This window comes from Dermochelys coriacea, chromosome 9 (assembly GCF_009764565.3).
Source record: "Dermochelys coriacea isolate rDerCor1 chromosome 9, rDerCor1.pri.v4, whole genome shotgun sequence".
NCBI classification, from domain to species: Eukaryota; Metazoa; Chordata; order Testudines; family Dermochelyidae; genus Dermochelys; species Dermochelys coriacea.
In genome coordinates, this window is record NC_050076.1 from 23,230,303 (window position 1) to 23,240,683 (window position 10,381).

The following is a 10,381-nucleotide window of genomic DNA, read 5'->3' on the forward strand; positions in this document are numbered from 1 at the left end:
CACAGGTCTCCTCAGTTTCCTCACCACTCCATGGCATTATTTGGGCTAGGATCCGAGTCCTTTGGGTTGTCCAGAATCCTTGGAACCATCTGGGCTCAAGAAAGCAGGCACCGCAACCCCAAATGCTAGATATCTCTTCCCCTTGGAGTCCCTTCCCCAATTTCTGTGACCTTACTTTCTCTTGCCCCATTCTTCCAGTCTGATTCCTGTTCTGTGTTTCTTTAAACCCTTCCTGATCACCTGGGCTCTTTTGTTCTACTCCTGGTAGGTTTCCACTGCTCCTGCTTTCACCCTTCCCGAAAAGTTATCTAAAACTAATTTTCTAAATGTTATAGCTCACACATCGTTCCCTTGCCTAACCCAGGGTTGGGTCAAGCCCTAGGCATCTACTATTGTGTCTGTTTGGTGTATACATGTCAGCAATGGTGGACATACATGCATACATACATCCTTTAGCAGTTTTTCAATTTCACATTAGCAATCCATCTCAGAAGTGGTTCAGTTAGAACCCCAATTGCTACCTGGTCACTCTACCACCACACATCTCCATGTATTGGGGATTGTCAAGGCTAATTCCCCACTCTGGCACTTTGAGTGCAGAAGGAGGGGACCTGCAAGGATTCTAAAAATTAATACTGGCCACTCCAGGCTTGTATTAAACTCCCAAGGTTACAGCCTTTCTCTGACCTTGGATTGGTAGATGCTGCCACCACCAAGTGCAGAACTCCTTTGTGAACCCAGAAAGGTGCACTTGGGAATTCCTTCCTGTGGGGTACCCTCAAGTTCTTTAACCCCCCACTCCCTCCAGGGAAGAGCTGAGGAAAAAAGGAAAAATCAGCTCTTGCCACCAGCTAATTAAACATGTGCACAAACCTCTTAAGACACAAAAATCTAATTCTGTTCTTTAAAAAAAGATAAAATTTAAGAAAAAAAGAAAATACATCTGGGAACTCAGGCTATTGCTAGATTTTAATAGAGCAGCTAAAAGAATTAAGCACCAAGAATAGCTTTCTTGTGGTCCAGCGTAAAGGTTACAAGCAAAACAAAAGCACCTGGGGTTAGCACAGAGGAATCCATAAGCCATAACAAAATAAAAAGGGATAAACCTAATCACATCTTCCTACACATTTCCTGATATACTTACATATCTGGGGTTTTAAATGAGTAGTTTCTAGGTATGATACTGATGATTTTTCATACCTGGCCCAAGCTTCTTACAGCATGGCTGCTGCCTTGCCTGCCTCTCACCGGGAGAGCAAAAGACCAACAAAAGGGCAGTCTCTTTTCAATTTTAAAAAGTTCTAACCTTCTCATTGGCTCTTTTGACCAGGTGCCCACTCACTTCCTTTTACCTATGCATAGCAGTGAGACTTTTTAACCCTCTACAAGTAGAGCAATTAGAGAACAGCTACTAAGTGGATATAGTTACTGGCGGGCTGGGTGTCCATAAAAGAGTTACCCCCACCCCACTTCATTTATCACAGGGATATAATTAGCATTCATTCCTTTGGCAGAACAGGAAAGAGATTATTTTCTAACCACTGGACAAAATTCAGATTACTATTAATTTTTCCTTCATATAGTCACTTGTGCCTTCTCCAGATTAATTAAGTCAGTCACATCAGAGGCTGCTCAATTGATCTGCTTTTGTCCACACAAATCTCAACCTCTCAGCTACCCATTACGATTATTGGCAGGTTGTGAGGCAGCACTGACCATGCAGGCAATGATCTCTGAATGCTTGCCTTTTTAATTTGCTTGCCCCAGGGAGCTGTAATGCAGTCTGCTGGCTTCTCATCTCTTTCCTGTCACAAGAATTAAAACCGGCAGCGTAATTTTTTTGAATAAAAAAATGTTAACTAATTTAGTAGTTGTCTCTGGTAAAAAAAAAAAAAAAAGTGTCTCTGGTAATTTTAACCAATCTATAAAAAAAAAAAAAAATAGAGTACCTCCCAAAAATACTGTCATTAAACTAAAAATCAGTACACTACCCGAGACACGAAACAGAAAAAGATTGGTGAGGCAAACTGAACTCCCTTTGTCTTTAGGTATACACTGCACACTTTTTCTTGGTGTGTAGATGCATATACTATATGCCCCACCTTGCATGGGTATAAATAGCAGTGTAGACAGTGAGGTGCTGCTTGGGCAGATAAAGTAAGGAGACACACATGAACCCTGTGGGCACGAACCCTACTCATCCAAGCAGGACCTCTTCCAACAGATTTTATTATTATTACAGTGTAATGTCCCACTGCAGTGAAAGGCTCTGGTAGCAGCAAGCTGCTGAAGCCTTTCCTCAATACAGTGAGACTCAGTGCTGTTGCCAGTCATGTGCAGCATAGATGTAGCCTGCAAAATGAGGTTTCGACATTTTTGGTGCATGCCTCCCACATGCTCAGTTGTACAGTGAAGTGCAAAATATATGTTTTCTTTGCATTATTGAACACGGTGTAAAAAACTGCACAGTGCAACCTGTTCAGAGTACCACTGGCACACTCATTTTGGATATTAGAACAGTTGGCACTGCCATCAGGCCAGCTAACTCAGCAGTGCTGCTGCATTTTCAGACCTCCCCTCTGATTCCAGTGGAACAGTTTCCCTTCTGAACAGCAACATTAGCAAGTTAGCTTTGATGCAAACTCCAGGGCACATTCACAGTGCCTGGAAATGTGTTTCAGGGTTGTTTGCTTCATACAAGGCAAGTTAATATGATGGAGAGAGGAGACTAGAGAGGTCTGACTATTAATGCAGATGTATACGTGTAATAGGTAACTGCAAATACAGATTTCACTATAACATCCTTGCTGTTAGTTGTATGGACCACAAATTGTTCAAGTGAAGAAAGTTTGTTTGAACTGTTCCTTCCATGAGGCTCAAAGTAACTCATTTTCAGCTTTCCTGAACAGATCTGCCTCAGCTCCCAATGAAGTCAGTTTCCATAACTGCTTCTGGGTATGCACATCAGCATCAAAAAGTCCAGTGAAAGAAGTAGTGCAGATGTGATAGTGCCAGGCCTGAGGCACTGCTTTGGGCTGCTTGCCTAGAGAGTACAGGGGAGAGAGGAAGTAGGGAAATTAAGTAAGGAACTGGGCTGAAAACAGGCCCAAAGTGTAATTAATGGAATAAGTGTGTCTGGGGAACCCTCCAGCTCTCTGCCTTCTCCTAGATATACTTCACCTGTGCATGAAGAAAACAGGCAGCTAAAATGGGTATTTGAAACCCAAATATTTAATGAAATATGTTTCATAGGTATGTAATGTACACATTTGTATCAGAGAAGCTATTTGTGTAGTTTAGGTGAAGTGAGTTTGGTAATCTCAACTCAGTTCCTAATGCTGTTGGCCAATATACGCTGGGCTATTATTTTTTTAATATTTAAAATTCAGACTACACATTAATATGCATTAAGCACACTATAAATATAACATTATGTATATATTTCTAGGAGTTACATGAACTGAATTGGCCTATGTCTTTCTATAGCCCAGTTCACTTAGGATAAATATCCAATAACACTTTGCAAAATTGACTTCAGCTTTGGCATTAGAAAATAGGAAACTTGTAAAACGGCAATACACATTAATGTCCTGCCCTGGTACCAGCTGGGGAAGTACCTTCACGGACCAGTACGTGAAATGCTAGTATTGAAAGCAAAGCTAAGGATGGTACAGAACAACAAGTTAAAGGAACTGGTCCAAACTGATGAACTGGATTTTAGTAATGTTTAAAGAGTTTTGTAACTTGTAAAATCATCCTATAAATATTCCTAGCTGAAATGTGCAACTTTCCTTGTGCAACATTGTTAAATTCATTTTACACACGAGTCAGCTTTCCAGAAACTGGTATCATATCAAGCCTTTTCCTGCATTATTAATTATTATTATTATTAACTCCTCCCCCACCCCAGCTTCCACACCAACAGTACAAAAGCTGGCCATTGCAAAAAAGCCTCCCACAAGTTGGTCATATTGAGCAGTCATGTTATCACTTGACAACCCTATTGTCATGCTACCCTCAAAACAAGCACCAAACACTGAGAGGCTATAGAGAATGAACTATCCTCTAATCCCTAAAGGCAGTCCTTCCCAGGATGGAGAGACACAAGAGGTTCAGTTTGGGGAAGCTTGCATTACCTCAACTCCTGGATCTGCCTATACTGCGGCTAAAGAGAGGAGAACATAACTCAAGAGTGGCAGCCCACCTCCTGTATCAAGCACCAAATTCATAACAATTAATGTAAAAAAATAGTTTGTAAAAAAAACAAAGGGCAACACCACCTGAAGGTATGAAGTCAATCAATATTCGACATGCCCTGCATCAGAATCCCTGAGCTGGAGAAACCCAAGTCTGTAACCATTTCAAAAACACCCAGGATTTCCTGCTCATCTTTAGTTAATATGAACAAATATCTCATGCTGATGGATTCAACTTTGCTGAGGCAAAACAACTTCAATTTTCTGACCTCTGTGCATTTAACATATAGCTATAATGAAGTTACTTTTTGCTTTTAATTTCTTTTAAAAATTTTCTTCAACTTCTATAAAAACTTTATGCTTCTCTCCTTTTAATTGAGAGAAAATAGTAACAGAACGAAAGGTTTTTCCAAAAAACACTGAACAATGATTAATGATTATCACTAAAAATGACATTTCAGTATAATTATCTAGTGACACGGCAATAAAAGTCAGAGGCTGAATGATCTCCAAATTGAATTTCAGGAAAAAAAATATAATAAAATAAAAAACAAAACAAAAACAGTAATTATAGGAACTCCTCGATATATCCAACTTTTCTTTTTAATGAAATTCCATACCAGATTACATGAGAAAGCTCCTAATCAGTTTTAGCAAACTGAATAAAGAACTTTTGATCCATAACTTCTATACATTTTTACCTATATAATTCCAATAAGAATCTGTCCAAAATCTCCTCTCAGTGATCTAAGTGTAAAATCAATACATTGGATTCATCTGGATTAATGCAAGAGACTGCTTGCTCCCATCACATAACTGATAGCTCTTCGTAGTGGCAGTAAGTAACTGCATCCTTTCATGCTCAAAATGCCTTCCATTCAGCTAAACGGTACTGTCTGAAGAGAGCATCTCTGCTTATTTCCATCCTACTTGCGTTTATTTCATGGAAAGTATTTAAAATACTTGGGCCCTGATTGTACAGCTGGATCCACATTGGCAGACTATTGTGCCTCCAGATAGTCATCTGAAGTCAGTGGGTCTCCATGCAGATGCAGGAGCCCAAACACCGATACAACTGGAGGACAAGGGCTTTTTATATAGGCTCGTATTCAGAAAAATAGATGGATTCATAGCTTATGCCCCTTGTTACACCTTCATAAGTATGATACCTGGGCCCACAGAATGGAGGATCTCCTTAAACTCACTCACAATCCACAGATGCTGCTCCAGGGCCCCTTCTGCAGACCTACAGGAGGTAGTGAAACAGGAGTGTCCTTTCTCATATGAATTAATCCCACATATGGGGTAGGTGGCACCCTAAAAAGAAACAAAGGCCAATACCTGGACAGTCTTCCTGAGGTCATTTTGGGCTATATGTATCTGTCTGTCCAACCAGTCTATAAACACAAGGGGGCATGACAGTGTCTTTCTCCGACTTGTTCACATGTTGCCAGCATTTAAGTTTGCTTAGGGAAAGAGATACCATAGAGTCACTTATATACTGAGCTACTGAATGCAAAAGAAATGGCTAATGACCATACTATCGCCAGGACTATAAAGCCACAAGGAGGCAGGAAATCCAAGGAAACCCTAGCCTCTCTGAGGGTGGCTCTGCGCAAGGGTTTCTCATTACATAATCAAATGACAACGAACAATGTGATACTTTATTATGAAAGCTACACAAATAAGAACTATTTTCTCAAAAGTTTGAATTTAGTAGAAAAACATGACTGAATGTGTGTAAGATTATAAACCAAGGGAATACCTAATTGTTAATTTCATGTTTAAATAGTTTCCTTCTGACTGTACTTTTTATCCTAATGTTACTGTGGATGTTTCATTATCTATATGCATATCAAATCCTCTTTTGAATCATCTTGTTGGAAGGCGCTCCACTGGGTAATTAGTTATAAAGAAATACCTTTAATATGAGAATCATCAGTTTAAAATATGTTTTTCAGTTTCATTGAACTTCCCCTTGTTCTTGCAGACTATTTGTCTTCTCTGTAAACAGTCCAATGTAAGGAGAGATTAGAGACTAGGAAAGACTTTCCAGTCTTATCAGTTTCTGAACTGCTATTTTTTTATGAATCATTTTTTGAGTTGGGGTAATAAGACCTGAACACATTCCAGGTCAGGGCACACAGACATATAAAACAAACAATCTTCAATATGCCATTATAATGCCATTTACCCTCTCCCCAATACAAAAGCAAGAAGAAATCCAGTTAATGAAAGACAATACATTAAAAAAAATACATCATTGTTCTTTCCTTCTCTAATTTTTGTCTCAAGGACCAGCCAATATAGATCCACGAGAAGGCTTTTTATGGCACTTCCACATTGTTATGCTCCCTTTTCTACACAGCTACATATTAGAAGATCCAAATCCATTTGTAATAAGATCCTTGTAAACATTAACAGGGATGGCATACTAACAAAATGGTAGCTGTAGCTTTCAGCTAAGACGTATGTTTTTGTATTCTTATTGGTTAAGCCACAAAGATTACTTTTCATGAAAGAATAATGTACCCTATATGGTACAGGAACGTAATGGTCTTGAATTCTAGCATGTTGAGATAGAGGGCACATATTGGAATCTCAGATATTCTAATCAATCTGAGGGTGCAAGTTCAGTGCTATTTCCACCAATTTATCCAGATTTAGAGCCTGCCAGTTCCATGATTACATATAGGCCTGGTTTTGATGTGTGAATTGAATTACGCTGTGAAGCCATCTTTCATCCCCAAGGTTCTCTGCAGAGGATCATCTATGTTCATTTCTCTTAAAACAAAAAAAAAACAAACAAAACTCTCCCTCAAGGTTCTTGCATTGCAGCAATCCTCTTTCGGTAAAGGGAGCCTAAATCAATGCTGCTGGATCAATACTACTAGTCATTCAGGGAAATGAGATCCTTGTGCTGGGAGCACTGTGTACAAAGGGCCAGATGCTGATCCCAAGAAATTTTCTGTGGACTTCAATGGGACCAGAATTTGGTTCTAAATGTAGGCATCCAACCAGGATCCCCTAGCATAGCAGTGCATTCCTGACCCAATTAAGGGTACTAGTTTTATTAAGATTAAGTGACCAAGCATCATTGCCAGGAGCCAGGATCAGATTCATACAATTTCCAAGCAATCTTCTGAAATGAAGCAGATGAATTAAGCTCCCATCTAAAACTTTTCCTTTTTCAGTTTGAGATACTTTCAGTTTAAGTCCCCAGTCATCCTTCTGGTATTTCTTCCACACTCACAAGCACTCAGGAGTTTGAGAATAGGCAGCCATGAATATCTTTGTGGTAAACACCACCACGTTTATATAAAAATTAAAGTGGACAAAATCTAAACAATAGCTACCCCACAATCTCAATGAAGAACTCTCCACCCACCTATACCCTCGCTCATGAACCTATTAGACTCAGTAATAGTAAAGCAGGCAGCAAGGCAGGATATCTTTGCTTGACTGGATTAGACAGGCAAAGTCTGGGCTATCAGGTCTGCTCTGATCTGGGGCTGCCTGATCCCGTCTCAAGAGGTCAGCTCTACCAACTCCTCTATTAGCAACGCAGTTCTAAAAGGTCATTCCCACTGCCTGTCCAGTCTGACCCAGTTCAGTCCCTCAAGGCCAGCACTGCACTGGATTCTCAGAGTCTCTAGGTGTGAAACCCAGAGCAAAGTAGGACCCCTACACACAGTCCCTGCCTTGTCAGAGGCTTGCAGGTTGCATTGTTGAATTTAAATTCCCTACCTGACTAGAGTCCACTACTTTGCAGCCCAGGGTGTCCAAATTACTTAAATATGTCTTGCTCAATTCATATGTTTTCACTAATACATTTAACATCTTTATGGATAAAATGAAAACAAAACAAAACAAAAAACTCCACGTAATGCAATACACATTACACAGAACTACGGGTGAGCATAATTATATTTTATGTAAATAAAACTCCCCAGCAGCTAGACTTCTCCAGTTTCCTATATGGAGAGCAGAGGGTTCCAACCCTTTCAACTTTCTAGGTCAGGGGCTTACAATTCAGAAAATAGATTAATAGAATTCTGCCACAACACACCTCAAACTTTAGTTCAAATATAGCAGATTATAATATATGATAAACTTGTACCTGAACGTCCCCTTTTAATTTTCTATTGGTTATCATGATTCAAATAGCCTTCCTAGGAATAAATAAGCAGACTGAACTTTTGAGGTTCTGCACTAAGATAGAATACGTAAAAGTACCATGTTTCTAAATTTTATGACAACATTTTATGTCAACACAAAAAAGTGTCACATTGACGCTAAATCTGTATACAGTGAATATAGACATGAACTATTGAGTAGGGCTAGAAAAGCATTAAGATACTATATAAAAAGATATACCATACCCTGGAGACAAGGTTCACAATGCAGACAAGTTCTTCCTTTAAAAGTAAAGTAAGCCCTGAAAAAAAGGTCAGGCAGTCGTATACTTTTAAAAGCTTTGCTGTAAATACAAACTTTATTCCACTTTCCAGCCAAAATCTACTAGAAATTTAGTTTTTCCATTTGCTTTCTAGATCCTAGATTCTAGGGACATTCTTCATTTCTGTACAATCAAACTCTTCCATTTTATACCAAGAGCAAGAAGCTGTACAATTATTAATGGCAATCTTTTCTATTCTTACCGAAAGACAGTATTCAGATTTCTGGCTCATGTTAGGATTCTTACACTGAGAGGGTTTTGGGTGGTAGCAGACATTCTTCTCACACATACGTGACAGAAAGGTCAGTAAGTCTTCTTACGCCTTGTATGACTACCAAACATCAGATATACGGTAGTTTTTACTTTATTAATCCTAATTAGCATAATGTAGAAGATGAAAAGTTAATCCATAGTCCAAATGCAGAAAGATTATAATACACACTCGACTAATGGCAGGCTTATTGCCAGTGTCCCCATCTGTCTTTCCTGTCTAGTGTAATTAATATTAATTACATTTTCCCCTTCTGAAATGAATTTCACTAAATTACACATGAAGGAGGGGAATAGTGCTTAGTATTATACATCAGAATGTTGTCAGTGACATACAGTCTAATTCTATATTGTTCAGATGAAATACTTTAAAGCAGGATTTGTTACCATGGTAAAATACAGTATGTCAGAGCAACAGTGCCTAGTGTTATACATCAAAGCAATGGAGCTTTAACATTCTCCACCTTCTCTTTCTATACAGCTTCTTGCGACAAAAGCTGTTCTATGATTCTATCATTGCATTCTAGTAACATACATCTCTCCCACTGGGTCCACATCTAGTGAACTTTTAATTCATTCTGGGAGAGAGAAACTTCAATATTGATGTGAAAATGATTAACAAAACTGTTATAATAATATTCAGTAAAGATGAAAACAAGTTAACAGCCTAATAAAGTTAAGAAGTAGCTACACGATACGTGCATACAACAGGCATGTTATAGACAGGATGCTTGAAAATATAACAGTATATGTTATTTTAGTTAGTTATGTTGCAAAAACATCCAAGCTAGTCAAGGGAATTCCAAAAGGTTTCTACCTTAATCACCTAAGGATAAAACAAATATCAGGAAAGGTAAACATGGCTTTATGGCTAAGGAGCATTTATCTTAAGAGTGTTTATACAGACTCAGAACTGCATTTTAACCTTTACCTTATTTTAACTTTGTACTATTTTCTTTTGTGACATATTAAAGAGATACACATTGGTTATTGAGATTTGTACTTCGTACAAAATATTTAATAGAAGTTTAATCATTGTCACAAACAATTGTAACTCTAAAGGAGCATGGGTCAAAAAATAAAACCATGAAAAAAAAACAAGAAACCTAAATGTAAAAATGAAAAGCAGGCTGTGTTATCAGAGCAATAAATCTGGAGATAAAGTTGGCCTTTACCAATCCTCCTCCCACCACTGTTCTCCCCTGACAAAAAATACCCTTAAATTAAAGTCACACAAAAAATTCAACAAATATCCTTATTGAAATGGATTTATTTTGCAAACACACTGAAATCTACGTTTGTTAAACTTGTAACCTTTCCTACCATAAATGTTCTCCAAGAGATATTGGTTACTTCCACCTCATTTTTCCCACTTAATAGTGACAACCTTTGTTGTTTCTCAAATGCTTTAGATGGCACATGCTTCTTTTAAAATGTGTATTTGCAAATAATTTGT